This window comes from Lepidothrix coronata, unplaced genomic scaffold, assembly GCF_001604755.1.
Source record: "Lepidothrix coronata isolate B3197 unplaced genomic scaffold, Lepidothrix_coronata-1.0 Scaffold267, whole genome shotgun sequence".
Lineage (NCBI taxonomy): Eukaryota > Metazoa > Chordata > Aves > Passeriformes > Pipridae > Lepidothrix > Lepidothrix coronata.
This window is the reverse complement of record NW_016690447.1, coordinates 1,514,613-1,539,527: the sequence shown is the minus strand read 5'-3', so window position 1 is coordinate 1,539,527 and position 24,915 is coordinate 1,514,613. Positions and strand designations below refer to the sequence as shown.

The 24,915-nt window shown below is 42.5% G+C and overlaps 1 protein-coding gene and 1 long non-coding RNA gene across 2 annotated transcripts in view; one reads left to right on the top strand and one right to left on the bottom strand.

Moving 5' to 3' along the window:
- LOC108507729 overlaps window positions 1–2,024 on the top strand; it is a 12,636-nt gene extending 10,612 nt beyond the window's left edge. Inside the window, exon 2 of the long non-coding RNA XR_001878244.1 lies at window positions 1,853–2,024. This is a non-coding gene — a long non-coding RNA (uncharacterized LOC108507729). The remainder of the gene's footprint in view (window positions 1–1,852) is intronic.
- LOC108507719 (myosin-4-like) overlaps window positions 1–24,915 on the bottom strand; it is a 127,225-nt gene that overhangs the window by 72,407 nt on the left and 29,903 nt on the right.

Below are 24,915 nucleotides of genomic sequence, written 5' to 3'. Positions count from 1 at the left end.
CGTAGGTTTGTTTAGAGTGACCTTCTCTTAGATGGATTGCCTTACAAGGCTGACGAGCTCCATCTGCCCGGGGGGCTGGGAATCGAACCCGGGTCGCAGCGGTGAGAGTCCTGCACCCTAACCACTAGACCACCAGAGGCCCCACATTTTGACTAAACAAAACTTAAAGTATAAAGGAAGAGAATTTAGATGAAAAATGTAAGTGATTTACATATCTTGCTTGAAAGTGCGTTGGTTAAATCATTCCAAACCAGCATGATTTCATGAATGGCTTAGATGCATATCAGAAGTTTGGCAGATGATACAACCCATGACATTAGCACAGGGTTGCATAAATCTTCCAGGAGAAGATTTATATATTAGCAAAAGCTTTGCATGGACATATACTGTCATTAGTGCTTTGAACTGAGAGAACTCACAAAGGCAATAGAAACAGAAGTAAGAAATACTGAAGAGTAATTTAGCAGAAAAAGTTGAACTAAAGCATATGGAAAAAATAACCTGAAAATTCTTAGGTAATCTGTGACAAAATACCAGTGAGGCTTTTTTTTTTTCCATCTCTGCTCTTTGTTTACAGGATCAGGATTTCCAGAAGTAAGTTCAATGAACAATATCAAATAAAATAGACTAAATAAACTAAACAATACATTCAAGTTTCAAGGCAAAGTGGGCAGGGAAAAGTAATTTGGATTATGTTTATAGAGGTCCAAGATGGAAATAAGCATCAGAAGAACATCATGGAAAATCATTGGACATCCAGGCCTTTTGTGCCATTGAAAGTATCAGTATAGATAGCATTTCTTTAATTTTCTGCAGTTTAATCAAAGAATCAATTATAGAATGGTTTGGGTTGGGAGGGGTCTGAAAGAGCCTTGGACAGGGACACCTTCCACTAGCCCAGGTTGCTCCAAGCCCATCCAACCGGGCCTTGGACACTTCCAGGGATGGGGCAGCCACAGCTTCTCTGGGAACCTGTGCCAGGGCCTCCTCGCCCTCACAGGGGAGAATTTTTTTCTGATGTTTAATCTAAATTTCTTCTCTCTGTTTAAAACCTTTATCCCTTGTCCTGCCACTTGGCATGGTGAAATCAAAGAAAATTTGTAACCAGCCTATTCTTGAGTGTTCTTCTGTAAGAAGCAAAAATTGCCCAGACTCATGTTCAGTCACTTGTCCACTCACAAGAACACCCCCCGAATAATCTGAGCAATTCATCCTTTGTGGCAGCTTTATCTTCTTTCACAAAGCTGACCTTTCTCCCACTGATGACTAATTTATATTTACTGGCATATTGGCCTATAAGCTTCTTACAAAGAATCCAAAGTCCTCAGTTCTGTTGGTTGTCTCCTCTAATTTAACAGATATTAGTAAATTACACTGGAGAAAAGTCCGGTTTGTAATGTCTTTGCAGTGCACTGCACTGTGCCAGGGGATGGCTGCACACAGGGGAGGCCAATCACTTATTCTGACAAACCATTAGCTGATTTCTTGTCAAGCTTTTAACCTGTGCCAGCTACACTTCTCCTAAATAGATTTGAAGGCATAACTGGACAGCTGGCATTTTCTGGGACCATTCCCAATAGACCCTGCATCCAGCCTTACCATTCTGGATACAGAAATAGTTTACTTCTATAAGTATAAACAGTCCTGTGCCAGTTGACCTAAGTTCCTGGACATGTTTAATTTGCTAGTGTAGCTGTAGTGTTCCTCTGGAAAGGTTTGGAGGAGCAACAGTGAAATCTGTCCCTGGGAAAGGAAGGACCTGCTGGGAGAAGCAACAATACCTTGATGGAAAAAGGAAATTAAAAGTGATTGTGCCTCTGTTAACTTTCTGCCAATGTTTCCATCTCTTCAGGTCTGGACTCCACTAGAGATGAATGCAAAGCAGAGCAGAGTCAGAAGAGAAGAAGCAGAACAAGGGTAGACTGGCTACAGGCAGAGCAACAAGGATTGGGCAAGGCTCTGCGGTGCTGACATTCCCATGGAAGAGGAAGGATTTTGCTGGGCTGAAAATAAATCCTTCTTCAGATGGAGAGGCAGCTGCCTCACTCTCTGCCATCCCTTAGCAATGGCTCCCCCTCCCCCATGTTCTGTGACTGTGAATTCAGGAGTAAGAATCACATGCCAGCAAGGCAGCACAGGTCGAGTGGGAAAGTGGAGGCATCTCAAGACTGCTGATCTGTATCCCATTAGGACACCCCATCCTGCAGCCCCCATCCATGTTTTTTCCGTGCTATTCATCTCACGAACTGGAAGGCTTCCCTTTGTGCGTGGATGAGGAGATAGTGGTGGAAATAACACACATTTTGAATTACACTGCTAAACATCTTCAGGCTTTGTAAAACTGTAAGTGTTTTCATAATATATCTTATCTCATTTGGAAGCTGAGGATGGGGTGGACAAATGGGTGGTCATGACCTTGGAAAATCGTCTAAGCTGTTCCAGGAGTAGAAATCATCAGCTAATTAGTATCTGGCTGGCAGTTGTTAATGAGAACAGTACCCCTGAGGTTCATAACAAGGCATTTATCTTTCAAAATCTTCATCAATACCCTGTGAGTGAGTCACAGACTGCATCTTTGGCAAATTTGCAGGTAACACTAATCCATGGGAGTGGCTGAATATGGCCAAGATTCAACCCAGGGGGACCTTGATAAACCTGAGGATGAGACCAATAGAAACCTCTTGAAGATCATTAAGTAGTGCAGTTTTCCAGCTGGGGCAGAATCACACTGTGTGGACAGGGAAGTGTCTCAGCAGCAGCCCTGCTAGGGAGGATGTGGGGGTTTTGTGAGAGGCAGTTTGACTGTAAACCAGCAGTGCTTTCTCATCCTGAGGAAAGCAAATCCCAGAGTGGGCTGCATTAGGAACATTGTGTCTAAGAGACTGAAAGAAGTTACCCTCCTGTACTTTGGGCTGCTGCAGTCACACCTGGAATACAGTACTGCATTTTGGGCTCTGCAGTTCAAGTCGGATGTGGAGAAACTGGAGCGGGTCCAGTGAAGCGCTACCAAAGTGGCACGTGACCTAGAGCACGTTACCTGGGTTACAAGCTCCCAACAAGTAGAGGACAACGACCTACCCTTACATGTTCCACCATTTCCTATCTACACTTCCCTCAAGCCCTCTGCTCCTTTGGTCAGAATGTGTCTGCCCATAAAGAGTGGAAAGCAGCATGGAGTTAGAGGTGAATCTGTAACTCCATGGTCTCTTCTTTGCTAGAGTGATTGGATTCATTCACAACTTCCTGTTGGTAGGTAGAAGTTTTAAGTATTTCCAAGAAAGCAGCTCCGTCACAAGTAATGGTGACTTGGGAAGACAAATACCATAATTCCAAATGTCCCCCAATCTTCTTCCCTCAGACTTAATTGCTGAACATTATATTACGTACATTATATGGTATGAAATACTCCTTTGGTCAGCTGGGGTTATCTGTCCCAGCTGTGTCCTCTCCCAGCTTCTTGTACCCCCTCCAGCCAATCTACTGGTGGGACAATGTGAGAAGCAGCAAAGCTTGGTACTGTGTAAGCACAGTTCAGCAATAATGCAATCATGCCTGCTATCACCAACACTGTTTTAATCACAAATCCAAAACACAGCCCCACGCAAACTCTATTAAGAAATTTAACTCTATCACAGCTAAAACGAGTCCACAACTTTTGGTGCAGAAAAGAGATGTTAATAGAATAATAGAATCAGCTGGGTTGGAAGGGACCTCCGAGATCATCAAGTCCAATCCTTGATCCGCTACCGCTGCGGTTACTAGGCCATGGCACTAAGTGATGTCTCCTTTCTTTAAGGTGCTGCTGCAGTGGAATATCCAAGCCTCCTGTGTAAACATACCTTTTTGAAGCTCAGCCGTTACCACAGTCTGTCCCACCAGCTGAACTGATAGTTGAACTGTAGTCCAACTTGATGCCCAAGGATCATGTTGTCAGTAGTTCCTAAATTGTATGAAATTGGTGGCTGTTCCTTGTTTAAACTAATGACAAGAATTAACTTTACTCAATGAAACAGGTGAGCTGAAGCTTTCTCACCTGTTTGGGGACTTTGTGGTCTATCTGTTTCTTTCACCTAAGTTTCCTATTGCACCTCTTTCTGACAATGTTTCTTTTGTCAAATCACAATAAATTACAGTAAATACCTCTTCAGCCTGTGTGAACCCAGCCTCTTGCCCTTTGTCCATAGATGAGCTCCAGAGATGGTGTGTCTGCACATTAACTTGATTCCAGTTCTAGTCAGCAGAGCAATTTAAACCATTCCCTTCTTGGTTACAGGAAGGTCCTGGTACCAGATTTCTTCTCACTCTGGGAAAAAAAAAAAAAGCCTCAAAATCCCAAACCTACTAAACACAGCAGGCAGACACTCCTGGATTCAGAGCAAGACACAGCCTTACAAGTTCACAGTTCACAAGAACACAGAATGGCAGCTTGGTGCTGATCTGTTCCAGTTGCACAGGGAGACAAGGCTGAGTTCATTGGCCTGTGCTGCCTGTGTGTGAGGATGCAGCAGCAAGTTAAACCTTTGGGTGTGTCCTTTGGCATTGAAAGTTGGAACCAATGACAGATTCCCATCCCCATTCATGTGAGAATTATCAGAATGCTGCAGTGGCACAGAAAGGATCCCTGGAGTGCAGTGCAATCCCAGATGGTAGGGACTTGTGCTGGCACCTGACTTAGTGGCACAAAAATAAAAAAAGTAATTCAGGGACATGATGGTCTGGCCTCAAAACTCAGACTGTCTCTCTCTGTTAAAATGTCTTTTCTCCATGGACCTTCTGTATGTTTTCTTACTTAAATGGGCTTCTATTTCTAAGCAAAAGCTTTCTGCCGAGCAAATACATCACACACATCCCAACCTCATGGGACTACACCTACATTCTCTGAAGATTATATAGCAACTAGACTAAAATCTTAGGGGTCACATTTACTCCTGCACCCCACTTATGTACTCATTAATGAAACAGTAAACCATTAATTGCAACTTCCAAAGAAGTTGTCAGTTGTCAGGTAAAGCTTATTGCAGTTAACTGAGTTATTCTCCTTTCCAAGACCAGTTTTGGTGATTCAAAATGTGTTCAGTCTGTCCTCCAGCCCTCACAAATGCATGTGGGTCTTTCGTGCACATCCAGGGACATATAATTCCCAGCTCCATCAGATTTGCTTTTTGTTGCCCTTGCATTAGCAGACTTCTGCTAATAGCTGTGCAAACAATCCTGTACCTCAGTGAAACAGAGTCCTGGTGTTAAACATGCCACCTATTTAATGCAAGCTGGAGCCAGATGATGAGAAAACAGACTCCAATGACAGCCATACCTAGCACTGTTCTTGAGGTACTGTAGTCTCAGCTGGACAAGGCAGATGTGATTCATGGTGGCAAGCAAGCCTGAAGCTTTTCTCAGCTAGGAATTCAAGCTCTAACAAGTAGAGAGCAACAACCTGTCTTTACATCGTCCACTATTTCCTATCTGTAGCAATAAAATAAACAGATACAGGATCAAAGCAGATATGTCACAGACAAGAAATATTTCAGCTGAGCTCCCATATCCCTCCGAGGTATTGGGAGAGGAGATGCTGTGAGTGTTTAGGGAAGATCGTCTCAGCACAGGTAAATCATGAACCTCCATCATCCAAAGGATGTTAAGCAGCTAAGGAATAGAGGCATTTTAGTGTAAAAATGAGGACACGGGGCTACTTGTTGGAGCCTTTCCTGTCAGCTGCTGGCTGCTTGTTACCTTAAGCAAAAGAATATCACACACAAAGAGGCAAAGTTTTTGATGATGTCATCAATAGGACATGTACACCGCAAGCCAGAGCTACAATCCACAAACTTATCTTTTGGGGTTAGCGGGGAAAAGGAACCAAGAAGAAATATCTTTTTCCCCATCTGATGAGCTTGCTCTCCCTGCACACCCACAGACACAGTGCTTCTCTAATTACTGGAGTTATTAGTGTCCTGGCCTTAACCAGCCACTGCTCTCCTGAGTGAGAGAAGTCATGCTGGAGAAAAGCAGGCAGAGTTTGCAAACCGGCTGCTGGTAGGTAAAGGGGTCCCTGAGGAACCCCCCAGTATGTGGGTGTTCCTGCCAGGGATGCTGGTGTGAGCAACCCTATTGCTGCCCACTGCTGGCTCTGTTACACTGTGGTTATCCGGACTATAGGTGCTGGAGGCTTGTTATAGGTGTAGTCCTGCCCTGATGAGAAAATTTCAGGTCAAGATATCTTTCCTGGTCTGCAATATAGGAGGATGAAAACAGTAATGTAGAGGGAGAATGGACAATACCTGTGCTTTTACTGGACTGGCAGGTCAACTTGTCAGTCCTTCAGCCTTAAAACACATCATGGGCATCAGTATTCAATCAGTGTCACTGAAAGCCAACAAAAAGTGCTAATTAAGGAAACTAATAGGAAATCCCAGGATGAAAGAGCAACAAAAGGTATGACGACACTTTTTAAATTGGCAGAGTTCTTGCAATAACTCTTCTGGGAAAGGTGGAATAGCTACAAACCTTGTGGGAGAAGCCTCTACCACTCATTAAATCCCTTGCATCTAAAGCCAGTCACAGATGTACCAAGATATCTGTGATTGTTGGACAATCTGCACTATAACAAGAAAATTTTGATTGAGTTTGTTGTTGCCTTAACAACCTAGACAGTAACTTAATATTTGATCCACATGGGCTGTGTAACACTGCAGTAAATAAAACACTCCCCCATTAGCTCAGAGGTAAGAAGAGAGCACAACAGCAAAGGGTGACGGAAAATAAGAGGTGAGAGCATTAGCAAAAATCACGTGTTCAGTGGGTTTCCCAAATAGGCACAATGATGTCAAGTGCCCCAGTTGTGGTACTTTGGAAACTGTTAGGGGAGCACAGATGGCTCTGTATAAAGAGCCAGTGGCACCTCTGCTGAAATATTCTGTGCTGTCCCAGCACTACACACTCAGAAATTACTGACTCAAGGGGTACAGAGTAAAGATAGAATTTTGAGACCTCGGGGGAACAAAGAAGCTCCCTTGAGTGTGGAGCCTGGAAGAGTTCAACTTATGGCTCTTGGGCCTTGGCCAGCACCCAAGGGACACTGGTGAGCCACACACTTGCTTTTAGGTGGAACAGATCCCTGCAAATCCATCCTATGGGGCGTTGCCTCCCATGGCTCTGTCTCAGGCACTTCACATGAATCACTTGCCAAATTCAAAACCAATGTCAGTCTGAAGCAACTCTCAGCTGGAGCCAGCATTACCTGGAACCAGCATTACCTGGAACCAGTATCACCGAGCCCAGCCTGCGCTGCTTTGCCCAGACAAGGAGAGACCCCAGCCAGCCCTGGCTCCAGCAGCTTTCCAACCACTCCATGAATGCACAGAATACTTTGCCTGCCAGGTGTGCACTCTGCCCAGAGCCACAAGCAGTGGCTGGACTGGCACTGCCTGTGCTTGGCTGCTGCCTGTGCAAACAAAGGGGTGTCCTGGCTCCAGAGCAGCAGCCCGTGGGCTCCAGACTCTCCAAGTCCTCTTTGCAGGGGGGATCTCCCTGCCTTGCTGCTGCCCTTTGGCTTGTTGTGACAGACATGTCAGGACATGGCAGTTGCTCTGTGTTGACCCAAAGGCCAGCCCAGTGCAGTGTCCCCTGGCAGTGGCTGTGGGCCTTGGTGGTGTCTGAGGCTGACAAAGTACAGGAATGAGGCAGGAAGATGTGCTGAGGCTTTCCCTGAACTCTGCCCCATACCCCAGGTGCTCCTGGCTGGCACATCCCAATCCTGATGTCTTTCTTGTGTGTGGGATCAGGAGCCTGGTTCTCCTCTCACGAATTTTTGTGGCAGATTTTTGAATGAACGGAAACGATCATTAGCCACTGATTGTGGTGAGGAGCTGTGCAGATTAATTACCAGTGTTTGGAGGAATATATGACACCATACGGTCTCCAAAGGATGGCTCCTCTCATAGTGGAGGCACTCTCTGGGGCTGTGAATGTTCTCTCCAGAGCATGTGATTTTTTGTCTCTGTAGCAGGCTGAAATGAGATAGAGTTGTTCCTATTCTGTCACACATGAATCATGCAAGTAACCTCTTCAAATTTATGATATGGACATCTGCACTGTTCTTGCCTGAACAATTCTGTCAGTGATACATCCCTAAGGATCCCAGACTAGTTATTTTTATGGATGTTAGTATCACTGCTCCTTGGAGTTGGGTTTCAGAAACAAGAAGATTGTTTTTCACTGACATCTTAAAATTTGAGGGGGAGATTAGAACTCTCCAGGGAGTGAGAGTGGCATTTGACTCTGTCAGCTGCACAGAGTATATGATCTTTTCCTATAATAAGAACACAAGGATTTATACAATTCAAGACATCATAAATTACACTAAAATAACTATTTCTTTCTGCATTTAGGAAATTTAAATAGAAATGAAAGTACACCCACATTTGCTCACATACTATTTTTGTCACTCTAATATTTCATTTTTGTGTTGATTCTGCAGTGGCTGTGCAGAGCCTGGACTCTTCTTGGGAAGAAACCTCTGCATGAATGCACAGAATAATGCCTTTTTCCTTAGAAAGTCATGAATGTTTCTAAACACAAATTTCATTATTCCACCCTGTTTCATCTTCCCAGTCATCCCATTCCTTACTGGCAAGTAAATTCATGCAAATACTCACAATTTTATTTTTTCTAGGGAGGAGGAGGGGGGGGGCTAAGAAAATAGGTTCCTTTGTGTCAAGGGGTGAAAACCTTCCTAGGCTGTTGAAACTTCCACTGCTGGTTTTCCATGGAGGTGGAAGGACTCCTTTTCTGCTTTGATAGCAGGAGTGAGGTGGTAGAAATGTCCCCCTTCTCTGGTTTCCATAAAATTCACCTGGAGAGAGGTCTCCTATGTGGCATGAGAGTTCCTTAGGGAACGAGGATCATCATGTTGGGCACATCACAGGTACCCTGAGAAATGTCTGCAGCAGCTTCTCTGTGTTACCCCACCTGTCCCTGCCCCCATCGCAGTATCAAAGATTGCAACAGGCACTAACAGAGCAAAGTTCGCAGGGAGTTTCCTGAATTTCACCACAGAAGATTCCACACGGCAATATGCTCTGAGCTTAAACATGTCCTGCCCTCCCTCCACTGCAGCACAACTAAACCTTCTGTTGTCATCTCAGAGTCACAGAACAGGGAGGAGTGGGAAAGCCTGGAACCTGCCCACCACACAACATGGCTCAGTCAGCCCTGGGTCAGAACAGGATTGTCATCTCCTGAGGGACAGGAGAGAAGGAAGGGAAAACTGGGCCAGAGAGGAGTCTTGGAGGTGCTGTGGTGCAGTGCAGCTGAGGTAACACACCCTCTCCAGACTAGGAAAGCATCACTGGCCCCATGTCAATCTGACAGTTTTTCCCTCCCAGAGGAAATCTCTGGTCCCCTGCCATGACAGAACAGTTGTGAGTCTCCCAAAGCTTGGGGAAACAGGGCTGAGGATGCTGACTGCATTTAGCTCAGGGGAAGGTGCTGGGCTTCCAGCAGTTCACTCCTGCCAGAGTGGCAGGTCCCCCATGTCCTCAGCTGAGATGTCCATGTGGCAGTCCCGACAGAAGCAGTCCTGAAAAAGGCTTGTTAACATGCCCAGGAGACAATCCATACATGCAATGGCTGCTTGGATTGTTTGGGAAGAGCCTATAGCATGGCATCTACTAAACAGTGGATTATCTGCATAACAAGGAAGTTTGGATTTTGCTTTATGCAGGGCATCCAGGGCTCTTCTGATGAAGGCCAACAAAGTGTTTGGCATGTGCAGGAAGAATGTGATTCCCCTTCTAGTGTCAGTAGTACAATGTGGTATGAATAAACCCTTTCCTAGCATGGTATTTTATAACCGTCAGCAAGCACCTCACCCAGAAGAGAAGGCAGATGGGTGCTGGAGAGCACAGGGAGCACTAATCTGCTAATGACATAAACAAAGAGAAGCAAATTAAAAAAAAAAAAAAAAGGTAATTACGTGCCACAGTAATTCTGGAAGAGGCCATCACATGAGTCATTTTAGAACAGATGTAAAGTCATAAGTCAGTGCAATATTTCCACCCCTTGTTATAAATTCAGTATTTACAAGGCACAAGGTTCTCCCTCCAGCAATTCACTTCCTAAAGGTGAGAAATGTTTGGCATGTCATGAAGGTTTTTGTTAAATAATTTTTGTGATTTACAGATTACTATTCATGAGTGGGTATTCTGGCATATCCACCTAAGAATAGAGTTTGTGCTCTCCACGTCTGTCCAGATTGAGAGACTGGATAAACACCCCTGTCATTGATTTGTTATCCATGACACAGCAAAAATGCCTTTAGCAGAAGAACATCGTTCTCCTGACAGTCCAGCTGGGACCAAAAAGAAGGCTGAGCTTACATTAAAAGCAAGAGTGCTGTCACATGGAAAACAGAAGCATAAGAACACAGAACTAGACACTTTACCAGTCTGTCTGTAACAATCATAACCTTACAGTCAATTCTGTAATCTCATCAGGTCCCAAATTATAACCAGTTACAATGTAGAACAATACAGGGATGAAGAAAAATTTATGATATGGTGCTCACCACTGCAGTGACCAGAATTTCATCAGAATTTGATGGCATCTTTCCAGGTCTCAATTTCAATAAAATTTATTTGTTTACCTTAAAAATTCTCAAAAGCTGGATCTAACATATAGGTGTTTCAGGATCAGAAATGTACTTCTAATTCTCAATAATGATTTAGCAAAGGGACTCTACATTTATTCATTTTACTCCTCATATTTTCCTTCAGCCTAAAGAGATTTTTTTCTCCTTGTTTTTTTTTCTCCTCAGTTGAGTTATACAAATAAATCCATCTTGTATCAGCTTCAGCTCACTAGATTATCTTTTCAATCACTCCTCAAGTGTGAACCATCATCATTCAAGCCATTCTTTTCAACTCATAAAGGAGTTCATCCATTCTCATGACCATTTTAATAATTCTGATGGGGTGGAATAGGAGAGACGGAGAAAGAGAGGTGTGCAGTAGGGACTAGGAGGCAGGAGAAACCAAAAAGCAACAGGGAGGTGAATAAAAGGAAAGGTGGTTCGGAGCAGTGTAAGAAACCATTTACTGCTCAGCAGTAGCTCTAATTACCACCTTGTTCAGAGAAAAATATTTCTTTCTTCCCAAATCAGTCCTTTAGTGACCTGACAGTAATTGACTGACAGTGTTTTCCAGCCCACCCAAGACTCCCCACACTGTTTCTGCACAGGATATGTCCCTTCAGGACTCGGGCTGGCATTATGAGAAGGACCAGGATCTCACTGCCTCACAGTTGTTTGCATGAAGGTCATACTCAATCTGTGTCTCAAAGAGTTACCTGCTTGTAAAATAGCCTGTCATGCAGTGCCCAGTGTGCTCATCCTCTCTCAGGTCTCCCAAGAGTGCCCTAAACACTTTCTGTCCTCCCAGTCCTCACCAATACCTCTCCTTTCCCTTCCTTTTGTGGTTTCAGCCATTTCTTTTGGCACTCTTGCTCACAAGGACTTGAGGCGTGAGCAGGCATCAGGCACAACTTGCCTGCCCTCCCTGAAGTGCCAGGACAAAGCAGAGATTTGGCAGATAGATCTGTTTCCCAGAGCATTCATTCAGTACCCAGAGAGACAGGCATCAAGGTACTTGGGCAATGACCATGAAATTGGGTGGAAAAACACAGAATACACCCAAAGCTGGTAGATCTTTTCTTCAGACATTTCCCAGCGATTGACCTCTGATCTTTCTTCTGAAATTATACATTTGCCTTAAAGATTGCAAACTATCTAATCCACTCATCACTGCTCAAAAAATATTTATTCATAGTTCCTCTTTATTTTGAAAGAGCCCAGCAACATGTGCAAGTGGTGAACATTACCCACAGTGAAAACACGTGCCAATATCAAGCATCAAATTACATATCTGGAGTCAGATACTGTTTCTTCTTGGGCATTGGATTACTCAGGGTAAAGCAGTTTCACCAGTTAAGTCTTTCAGAACTAAAGTCCCTCGAGAAAAATACTTTCTGTGGAACTGAGTTGTGGTGATCCAACTCTGATGACAGGAAACGTAATGGAGCTCTTATATTCTAAGAGGTACCTGTCACTCTTTCAGATCAAGATTATTACAGACTTGGAAGTCTATGCAATAAAAACAAGGTATCAGATGCGTCTATTTTAAACTTTCTCTCAGAGGTGTACATTTGTGCCTATTATGGATCCTTGTTTTTCCCAAGATCAGTTACCTTCGCATCAGCACTTCCCAGCTGACAGGCAGCTCCTGACTCCTGACTCCAGGAATAGTGTGTCACTGCAAAGTGTTGCCCATCCTCCACGTATGGCAACAGATCACAAAGTGAGGAGAAATTGATTTTCCATTGCACTTCTATTAATATTCCATTTTGATCCTGATAATCCTCTGTAATTTATAGGGTGTGTAGTGAAGTTCAGCAGAGCGCAATGTGTGGGAAATCTGTGTTTCCCAAATGTCCCATATATAACAAAAAACTCAACTGATACTTCTAATCTTAAAAATTTGCAGAACTTTTCTATCAAAAAAATTCCACAAAATCAGTAGTTTGTGCAAAGCGCTGTAAGACAATAACTTACTAATAAATAAATAAATAAATATCTTTGATTTAAAATATCTTATGATTGCTTTAAAATAAATATGTGTCATCCATTCCATATTCTTTGTGACATCATCCAAAGCAAACAGAATGGATTGTGGCTAATTGTCCACTTGCTCTTCAGCAAATAGACATAGACTTCAACCTTTTCTACACTTCAGATACAATTTTTTTAATGGTTTCACAAGAGCAGAATGTAAACTAAAGGCTTCACTTTTTGTCCTTTCTTTTATTCTATGTCATGGAAGACTGTGGGATGACTCCAATCACTTTCAGTCCCTCTGGCATGCACCAGACTGGTATTCAGATACCAAATACTATCACTAGTGCCCAAAAGCCCTTTACAGAGTTGAACTTGCTGTCTTCTATAACTTTATGTAAAACCAAATTATATGAAGTCATGGAGTCACAGAGTTATGAGGTCATCAGAGGCGTCAGGGATTAGATAGAACAACCATCTTGCTCAAAGCAGGGTCAACCAGAAAAAAGATGTTCGGTAGGGTTTGAAATATCTCCAAGGATAGACACTACTGAAATGCTTTGGGTAACATTTTCCAGTGTTTGAACACTCTCACAGTCTAAAATCTTCTTTCTTATGTTTAAGTGGAATTTCTTACATTTCAATTCATTTCAATTGCCTCTTGTTCTGTCACTACATAGCATTGAGAAGAGTCTGGCTTTGTCTTCTGCTGCCAATCAAATATTTACACATAGTGACATCATTCCCTTGAGGCTTCTTTTTGTTCAAGGCTAACAATTCCAGCTTCTCTCTATAGTTAGAAGACCCAATTCCTTAAACAACCTTGTGATCCTTCACTGGAATTGCTCAAGAATTTCCATCCCTTTCTTGCACTGGGGAGCCTCGAATTGGACACAGCACTCCAGATATTGCTTCACCAGGGCTGTACAGAGGAGGAGGAGCACCACACTCAACTTCCTTGAAACACTTCTCACAGTAAAGCTCAGGATCCTGCTGGCCTTGTGTCTACCAGGTCCTTTTCTGCTTTCTGGCCACATCTGTGCTGATACATGGCATTATTGCTCCTCACGTGTAGGACTTTTCATTTCCATTTGCTAATCTTATGTCAGCTTGTTTCTCCAGCTTGTCTAGATCCTCCTAAATAGCAACACAGCCCTGTTGTGTATCAACCACACCTCCCAGTTCTGCATCATCCATAAATTTGCTGAGGCTCACTCTGTTCCAGCATCTAGAATGTTAAAGAAGGTGTTAAAGAATGTGGGTATTTGTTTTGACCACTGGGGCACAACACTGTTTTTCTGTTAAACTTTTCTTCCAACAAGAAAATCGACACATAAAGAACATTAATACAAATCACCTGTGAGGGACTACAAACATGTGATAAACTGTTGTTCCAGAGATTTTAAACTATCAGATGCTGGATTCAAGAAGGCAAAACCGTATGTCTCCTTCTGCTGTTATGCTGGGGACTGCACACCCTTGCACGATTCATAGTTTTCCTGCAGAAAGACTGATATAAACATTTAAAGCTGGATTTTTATCTGAAGGGTTTAAGACTCAGATCAATCTGACACTTTGTGAGGGTGTTCTATGTTGACAGGCACTGATATCCTTACAGGACATTATCCTCAAGAGAGGATGTTTGATAACCAGCTCCCAGGCTCATGCAAACTGGATCCCATATCCTTTAGCTGCAAGTGTAAATTACTGGCTATCACGACTGCCAAGATATTCAGGAAGAGCACTGCAGTTCAGGATAGGTGAGACCTGCCCTGGAAGCATCCAACAGTCCAGCACCCAAGTCACAGCCTTTTGCTCTCTGTCTGTTTGATTAAGTATTTAAACTGTTCTTCAAAGTTCCATGGAGTCAGACTACTTCAATGTTGTAACAAAAATATCTTTTTTGGAATTTTTTTGCTCTTGTCATTGATGCTAACATGGAGAAAATAATTCTGTAATGATCAGTACACCAACAGAGTAACCGTAAACAGGCTGGTTTCCTGGCACAGCAGACCTTACCCCTTTGCAAGGTCCCACTTTGATGTACACAGTGGGACAAACCTTTGTCCATTCTGTGACAGTGGAAATTGTTGTAACTCTCAGCAACAATCCCCAGGAAAACATTAAGTCCCTGCTATGTTTTCCTGCACGCAGTTCTTCCTTTGGCCATGGGATTCTCTGCCACAGCTGAGTGTCCCAGCTGTTACCCTTGAACACACATGTGCTCCTACACATTTTCTCTACTCTTTGCATAATCAGAAGATATTAGAAGAGTTAAAATGATCCACCTAGATCAAATAGGAAATGAAAGGACAGAAAAAGACTCTGGAGAAAAAGAGTTCTACAATCGATACATTTAAAGTGTGTACACAGGAGCCCAACGAAGAAGGACTTCCTACAAACACTAGTGCTTAATAGCACAGTTCATGCTCTATAGCAAGAGTTCATGCTGGATCAGCAGCAGTCCATTAGTCATGTCATGTTAGTAAATCACAGAAGAAATTCAACACCATATTTGACAGGAACAGGTGTATACACTAATGTCTCTAGACTTCAGCAAACCTTCAGGAGTGTTTAATTGCATTTCACAAGATGAAAAACGAAGCTGAGCATTTTCAGACTGTCCGGTAGCTTAGTTCTCCTTTAACAAGTTTCTTTTAACAAATCTTACCTCCATAGTTACACAGTTACTCATACTAATAGTTTCAGAGCTGGATTATGAACATAACCAATAGAATAAAGCAGCTGACAAAGTACCCAAGCCATTGTCATCTGACAATTCTTCTTCATTTCAGTCTTGAACACAAAAGTGATGCATAAACCTATGTAATGTGTTCTCATGCCACAGAGGGACATATGCAGTCAAGACCCCACTGGGAACCCAGAGATTTTGGGCACAAGATGGCATGTTTATGAAGGAAAGATTATTCTCTGCCATCACCAAATTCTTACTCAGCATGGATACTGATTTAGGAAGGGCATGCAAACAAAGGCATACAAAGGGCATACAAACAAAACTAGAGGACTGAGGACAATCATGAAGAGTCTGAATGCAGAGTTCAGCAGAGAAACAAACCTTGTGGGCCTGTAAAAGTCTCCTGTGAAAGAGCAGGAAGGAATCTGCATGTGGAGAAAAGCTGAAGAACCGGCTTCTGGGTGACAATGAGGGTGAGAGCTCTCAAAGAACAGTTATGAATAGAGAACAGCTTGCAGGAATGTTTTCTAACAGCTAATTCAGGATTTAGCTCTAATTTCAGCTGCTACTTTCTCCTAACTGGACCTAGCTGCTTTCAGTTTAGCCTTGGTATGGAGCAGTGAGGGGCTCAGCCACTCAGAAATTTACCCTTTCCCCAGAACACCAGATTGCTGAAGATGGCAGGAGGAAGCAGCTGGATGTCACAGGAACTTAAACAGCAGTCTTTGTACCTACCTTAAGCCCTGTCCATTGGTGGGAAGGTAATTGGCCTCTGCATTTCCCTGTTGATTCAGCTCCATGGACAGAATCTCTCGTGCCAGACATTCCCTCAGAGAGGTGGCCAATTCACCAGTGACCCATTTGTCTTATATTAATAAGACAAATCACCTGAGAGGTAATAGCAACACTACAGTGAGAATAACTATGTCCTTCCTCGTGCCTCCAAAAACCTCTGATGGAGATTTTACTATGCGTTCAATAACTGAATTCTTGGCCATAGTTTCTTCAGATTTTGGTTCCTTTAAATCATTCTTGAAACCTATTAAAATACTGGCATCTCTTTTTCTGTACTTTATGTACTGAGGCAGAATGAAATGTTATCCAACAGACTAGTTTTGAAGCCATCAGCTCTTCTGAGAAACCACCTTTCAAAGTTAATGAACACAGGTCTTGGCAAATTATTGGGTTCCAAAATTCCTCTTTGCGTGCCTCTGGAAGAAGTTAGAGGTTGGATCCTCTTTGAGCTTCCAATATCTAAAATTCACATTTCTGAGTCTGTCATCATCACTGCCTCCTTGCACAGTCAAAGGAGAGAAATACTGAGACAAATATATATGACCAAATAATCTGCCACATTTTGTAGCCCACTCTAAATAAATTGCAAACAACCAATGAGAGAGTCATTACATCATCAGTATCAGGTATTAATGGAAATGATTATTTACAGTTAAGCTTTCTTCAAAGACCATTCAAATCACCTCACAAAGAAAACGAGGGAAAAAGCTCAGATTTCAGTACACTGGTTCAAAAGAAGAAATGATGGATAAATTGCCATTTTACTGTGCTCTGTTTTTCTGTCTCATTTAACATCTGAAAATGGAAGTCCTTTACCCCAGTCTCCTGTTCTCTGAGCAATATTTTACTTTTTTTTTGGTTACCCAAAAAACCTTAATGATATGAGAAGAGTATACTTCAGCATTTCCATAGGAGGCAACTTCAGATCCTCAAAGGAAATACTGCTCTAGCCAATATACCATCAAACTTCCCACTGCTGACTTTGAGAAGGTAGAAAAGGTCAAAAGCTACTTGAACCAAGATCATTATTCTAAAACCAGCACAGTCTGGCTGGTGGAATGAAAACTGCTCCTTAGTGGCGCTGATGGATGGTGCCCTGCTGCCAGGAGATGGATGCAGAAACATCCATTCTCACACTCCTCCACAGTGTTAGTGCTGCCAAACACAGTGTGCTGGTCTGCCTGAGAGAGCTGGCACGGACACACTCTAAAGCAACCCACAGCTCCAGGGGAAATGAAGGAAAGGCAAAGAGCACACAAACCTCCAGGTATGCTCTCAGTTCCACCAGATCAAGTTCTCAGATCCACTTTAATCTACAACTGTAAGTAACTAAGGTAACAAAACTAATTTTGTCTCCTGACAGAGAAATACACCTGATAAGTCTTCTCTACTTAAAGAGGTATGTGGGCAGATTATCTCAATGGAAGTCCACATCATAGATACGTAAATTATACCTTATGATCAACATATCTCCTTTAGCCCCATGTAAACACACAGCATCATTTAACTGTCCACTTGCTGCTTTGGTCAAACCACAGCCCATTGTAAATCACACTTATTAGTATCACCCACTATCTAGTCACATTGTAAAACAGTCTCAACGGGTCTAGAATACGGTTGATTAATCTATCACACACACACAGAAAAACACTCGTTGTAAAGACAGACTTCCCTTTGTCACCGGGTTACAGAGGTTTACCTGCCAAAATCAATGTAGCTGCCATTTCCTTTGTCTCAGAAGGTTTCAGTGTGCTTTTCCCCACTTATCCTGCCTTAACTCAATGCTAACTGGGTGTGAATTATTTTCTGCTAAAGGATGATTTTCTCAGCAGCAAACAGGTGTGCATTAATCTTTACTTTGAAGATCCTCAATGGAATAGATTTAAAGCTGAGGTCCAACATAGATTACATAAAATTTTCTTCAGGATCCTGAAGCCAGGCTGAAGTAAGGCTGTTCAGTATATGATAGTCATGTTTCCTAGATATGTCAGCTGATATCAGAAAAGGCTGTTATTAGTTCTATAAAACATCTTTTGTTAGATTACTAGCACAGAAAACTTCTTTAATCTTCATTGCTTAGCTTGATATAAATACAATGAAATTAAAATAATCTAATGAAATCTCACCTTTCTACCACTGAGGAAATCATCAACAAAATGAAAACCTTCATCCCACAAACAGTTCTTCCCCTGAATCTGAGTATCTGAGTTTCATAAGATCTTTAATTGACTGGATTTCAATATGTATATAATATAATACACTGACAACATTTCCATTTTACATGAAAAACAATTACCCTTATCTGCTCTTCTTGAATAGGAAAAGACCATCCTGCTTGTCTGTAGACTCAGACGTTTGCAGTATAGTAGGTGTCACTGTCTAAAAATTCAATTTCTGGTCTAACTTCATTTCTAGACTTGTCTTCCTATGGAAAGAAATAGGAATCTCTGTAAGTGATAAACCCTTCTCTACAAAAGATGTCAAGGTCATGGAAAGAAGCGCCTTTCAGAGTGACTTTCTTTTTTCCACTCAAAATGAACAGCTTGAACCATGAGAATGACCATTCTGTGCCAGACCAAACATCAAACCAGAAGGAGTCTAAAGCCATTTCCTAATGTCATCCTATAGCATATTCCATTTTCTGTTGCCATTTCTCTCAGACAACCTGAACTGACTTAGCAATACAAGGGCTCATCAGAGCTTGACTACTTGAGTCTTGAGCCTATTTAAGTTTCTTTAGCTGAAGCAGCGAGTTTCCCAATAGTTTGGAGACAACTGTCCAAATTGTTATTAGCTTTAGCTGAGATTATATGAAGAAATTAAACCCTATATATGAAAGATTTAAAAAACCCTAAGTGCTCATTGGATAACTAGAACTACAGGCTTGGGAAAAAAAAAAATATATCCACCTGGACACCGAAATGTTGTGGGCAACTCTTTTAGTGCCACTGTCCAGCCAATTTCTTATCCACCAAGTGCCCCACCCATCAAATCCTGCTCATAGGGTCCTGCAGGCAATGGGGACACACCAACAGGGCTTTCAGCACAGCTGAAAGGAGCACATGAGGAACTACAACTTGTGTAAAATTACCTTTTTGGTAATTCTATTCTGATCCAAAGCTCTTTTGTTCAATTTCTCTCATTTAGCTCAGAGAATTAATATCTCTTAAAGTAGCCCTCTTTTTAAAACCAGAATCTTTATTCTGAGTTAACTTTGGCTAGTTTATTTAGACAAGCCGATATTCTACATCCAGTGTCTCTTTCAGACAGTAAACATGGATTCATAGGCACAGATGTAGCAGGATAATACTTTCTGGAGTTCACAGGAAGCTGTAGTCATAATTACAGCATGAAACATCCCGTTTATTCAGTGTTTACTGAATATTTCAATCAAGTAATATTTCTCGGTTGATACTCAAGGGACTGCCTGTGCTCCACGCTGGAATCACAGTAGTGGTTTGTCATAATGGAATTTGTTGGCACAATGAGACCTTTCTTCACAGTATTTTCTAGGTCAAGTGCTAGTGAATGCAAAAAGAATATTGATATCAGAGCTTCCATTATCACTATCCCGGACAAAAGCAGTGCCATCTCCACTCCTCATTCCACACCTTTTAGGTATGCACTGGTCTCACACTATCCAATACATCCTTATTAAACACTACATCCCTCCCCATTTTATACACATACACTTCCTATGACAGGAGTGGTCTAGAGGCCACTCTTGTAAAATGTCCATAAAATGCCCCTAAAATATCTATATAGAGGCCATGGCTGGGCAGCTGTGGAATGAATGCATGGAGTGTGATGTGCAATGGCTGCATCTGAACTGCCTGTGCTCAGCCTGCCCAAGCAAACAGGGGGGTGTCCTCTCTTCCTGGAGCAGACTCTGCCCAGGCACCAGAGCAGCAGCACATGGACTCCAAGCTTTCTGTGGCACAGCCTCTTCTTGGCTGATCCCAAGCGGGATCCAGAGCCATTGGTCAGTATGATAATGACAACAGTCATTTTCAAAGAAAATATGTTCTCAGAGGTTCATGTCACGAGTTTGCTGTAGGCAGAAGGTGGGAAGGACGTCCAGTGGAATAGCATGAAATCAGTCATTTTGAGTTGGGATCACAGAGGAACACAAGATAAAGGTGCTTCTTTCCTGTCACATGTGAAGTGAGCAATGACTTCTTAAAGTGGACAAACCTGAAAAAGGGACCTCACAGGGTCTTACTTGTTATGAAAATGCCTGTTCTATACTGGGCTCAAGAATCCAAAGCAAACACTTCTTTAAGAATCCCAGCCCACACAGTTATTTTTACGGATGCTGGTGTTACTGTTCCTTGGAGTAGGGTGTCAGCAGAAAGGAGCTAGTATTTCGCTGACATCTTATGAAGGAGAGCTTTGAGCTCTCTGAGGAGTGAGTGAAACATTTCTCTGTACCAGCTGCACAGGGAATATGATATGAGCCAAATATAAGAACCGAGGGATTTATACATTTGCTTCAGACATTCTAAGTTAATTTTAAGAAATCGTTCTTCCTGCACACATGCACACACATTTACTCACACCTTCATGTGCCCACACACCACTCAGTGTGTGCACTAACATTTTCTTTGGGATTGGTCTCTACAGCTGTGTAGAGCCTGAAGTCTTCCTGAGAAGAAATCTCTACATGATGGACAAAGTGGCTGCTTTTTCCACAAGCTTTTCTGAACACGATCATCATGATCACCCTCATCTGCCCTGTTCTGTCACATCACCAGTTCTCTTTGGTAAGAAAAAAACTTCCTTGGTACAGGAAACTGAAAACTTCTCTCAGCTTATCTGATAAAAAAGGGCCTGGGAGAGAATTCCTCCAGCAGTTGTTTTGCTCCGAGATGTGGGTTTCCTCCCTCAGCAGCAGGATTGAGGTTGTACATATGCTTTCCACACACACCCTGACCTTTCTTGAATACAGCTGGAGGGAGGCCTCATACATGGCATCAATGTTATGCAGGGAAGCAGCAGCATCACATGGTAGGCAGGGCACTGACAAATGGGTGCAGCAGTTTCTTTGTCCCTTCAGTCTCTGTTACCAAAGGCCTTGCAAGCCTTAGCTTGGCAAAACTGTGTGGGAAATGTTACTGAATTCCACAATGCAAGATATCACTTATCATCATTCTCAGATGTGCTTTGCTATCTACCCATTAGAGCATCTTGTAAGTGCAACTGTAGTTTTGGTTACTCATCCCTGTGGAAGGGAGTTCCTCCCCATCAGGGGAGGAACAACAACCCTTTCTCATTGTCTGTAGCAGGAATATTATGGATATCTGAACAGTTGGTTTTGCTGAGTTCCCAGTATTTGCCCACAAAGATGCTGTTTTTCTGATCAGGGAAGCTGGTATTTTCTACCCTCAGGAGATATTGAACTCTTCAAATGCATGAGACCCAGAAAACTGTGGAGAACACTGCATGTCTACTTTTACCATGAATTATGTAGTTATAATCAAACACCAATAATTACAGACAGATCTGTGATGTCAGACAAGACTATCTACACAGAAAGTCAAAGATAACTCTATTCCAGGCCAACAGAAACATGTACAGACTGTTATTTACGCAGTAGTGCCCAGTGGGAGTGAAAGAGGTCTCCCTCCAATATGGAACAAAGAGACAATTTTCTTCCCACTCCAAGTCTTTTCTTCACACATCTTATATGGAGAGCAGAATAGCAAACATCTGCAGGCTGGTATCTCTGTGCTGCTATCATGCCAGCTCCATTCCACACCTGATGTCTGGCACAGAACACAATTTTGTGCCATCTCCTTGCCCACACAACAGTAACTCAGCAGAATGAAAGAATATCAAAGAGCTACATAATTCTTCAGAGGAAACAGCAGAGAGATAAAAAAGTATTACACAATATTTATACCAGTCAGAGACAACCAACGACATGCAGGACATGCAGGACATTTGACTGGAAGGGCACGTCCCTGTCCATGGCTGCCTTGGGAGCACACAGACTGTCAAGGCTAAAGGCATCAGGGATAATAACTTGCCATAAGGGTGACTTGCCTCTGAGGAAGGATAAGCAAGGGCTGTTCCGACAAGAGACTTTGGCTCACTTGTGTGTGTATGCAAACAGATCCTGAGCAGTCAACCCTGCTGCTAAACTGGAATTTCTTGCTTCCCAAATGCTGTGCAGAGTCCACCCTAGAACTGCTTATCCCAACAGCAAAAAAAGTACTTCTTCTCCATCAGCATATTTGTTAGGAAATACTGCCTCAATCTATATTGATGGTTGAAGCCAAAACAAATCCCACCACAAGGCCTGTAGTGACAGCATGAGGCATAATGCATGAGTAGATTCAGTTTAGATACAAGGAAGAAATTTATTATAATGAGGATGGTGAAACACTGGAAAGAGATGTGGTGTGTGCCCCATTCCTGGAGTTGGGTTGGACAGGACTGAGCAACCCGATCTGTTGAAGATGTCCCTGCTTCTTGCAGGAGGGGTGGACTAGATGACCTCTAAAAATTCCTTCCAGCTGAAATTCTGAGGTTCTGTAACACTGATCATTGCCTTGTGCTTTCTCACTTTTGGTACCGTACACTGGGGGTACGCTGGGGAGCACTGGGCTAAAATGTCACCTCTTTATGGTAATTCTGAGGAACTGTTGGTGAATCACAGGACTGGGCCAGGGCCTTCGAAAAACTGGTTTTTGTCTCCTCAGTTATAACCCACAAAGTGCCAGAATTTTCTCAGTTGTGTCTAGTGAGAAGGTAAGAGGCAGTGGGCAACAACTGAAACACAGGAAATTCCTTCACACATTAGAAAAGACTTTTTGCTGTGAGGGTGGTTGAACATTGGAGTTGGGTGTCCAGATGGTTTAATCTCCATCCTTGGACATGTTCAAAGACATGGCCAAGTCTTGAGCAACCTGCTTTAGTTCACCCTATTTGAGCAAGGGTGAATTGAAAACAAATGACCAAGATAGAATGTTTGAGAATGTCTTGAAGACAAAAGTGCTTGAGAATTTAATAAAGTTTTTTTTCTTGAATTGCTTTTGTAACACAAAATTACTGTTGAATAGAAAAGAGCTCTTCTTGACTACATATGTATCTTTTATAAGCCAAATGCTCTTTAGATGTCATCTCCATCTGCACTGATACCTGAGGGAATAGTTTCTAAACATGTCTGAATTTGGCTTAGTAACTCTGATTTTATTCAACAAGAAGACATTAGACTTAGAAGTAGGACAACTTGCCTTTCTGAGTCCTATCTATTTTGGATGGTTTTTCTTTGACTGATTCACTTTCCAACAAGCTTCCTACCTGTCAACACTGACTGGTTAATGAGTGGGTTTAAAATAGATGAGAAATGCTAAGATTTGTGTCTTACAAGCCAGTCAGAGTGTGTAGCCTTTCAAACATGCTTGTCATCCACTAGGTACCTGAGACACTGCCAAAAGATCTTCAGTAGTTGTTATTGCACGTCTGCCAGTCCAGCTAAGGTCAGCTAAAAGGTTAGATTTATAATAATAAAACAAGACTAGAAGAAGAGTGGCATAGGAACACTGAACCAGCAGGAAGTCTCGCTCTTTTCTACCGTAAACCTCAACATTGCAAACAGAGGGAAATACCAACTGCCTAAATTCTATTAAATGCAACCCTGATTGCCTTCTCCATAGCTCTAGTTAAACTTTTTATTGCCTAAATAAGTACAAGCTGTAACTGTTCTTAGATGGTCAGTGTTAGGTGGTTTGTTCACTCAGCAGCAATCTCAGCCTGGGGAGATAAGCCTTTCTGCTGCCTAAATCTAACCTGGGATCTAGGTTAGACAGAATGTTAGCTAAAAATCTCTGCAGTTCCAGGACTTGTGATCAAATGTATGGTGCAGGAATGCCTGGTGGTTACAGCACATGCCGAAACAGGGAACTAGCTTTTCTGAGGGCACTCATTAGCACAACCGACCATCAAATAAAATACAGTGGCAATGCTCTAATCATTAGGATATAGCCAGCTTTATGTAGAACAATATTCAGTTTTCAAGATCTGTGGAGCAGGAGAGCAGCAGACAAGAGAATATGGTCAGCAGACCCGGGTTTGCAGTCAGCAGAGCTGGGGTATTTTCCTGCTAAGATGCAAGGTACTGTGAAGAAGACCTGAACCCTAAGAATGCCCAGCAAACTGCACCTGTAGTACATAGAGAAAAAAGGCATCATGATGAAAAATTCTAAAAGAGTCAATACGGAGCATGGAAAGATTGGAATTGTTAAGTACTAATCAGGTAAACCCAGGTCATATAAACCAGTCACTGGCAGTCCATGTAGCCAAAAGCTTTCAGCCCAGCTCACACTGCAAACAAAATTTTTGGAATAAATCCAGAATACTAAACACTATATTTGAAAAAGACAAGATAAAGCCAGAAAAGTACAAGATGAATCAGAATCAAATGAAGATAGGGGGAGGTTGCTTACAGATTATCAAAGGAGATCTGAATCTCTGAAGTAAGTACTACAGGCCATTATGCCCAGAGATTTCTTCAAAGAACAGGAAGAATGGCTCTGTACTGGTTTTTGAAGCAAGCTCATGGACTATAGATCTATGTCTTTGATTGTCATAAAACCTAGCTGGCCTGCTGGTAAAGAGGGGCTCTTAAAACATCCAATCTATCCTTCTGCAGAATGACCTAAATTCCACATGAAAGCCAGGTAAATGTCAGGATGCTTTGTTAGCAAAGGGCTCAGGAGCATAGAGCATAGCTCTCTTTGCACAGAGAGAAGGGCAGGTCTGAAAGCAGGATATTCTCTCAAAAACCTGGTGTGTGGAAAAAAAAAAGTTTAAAATC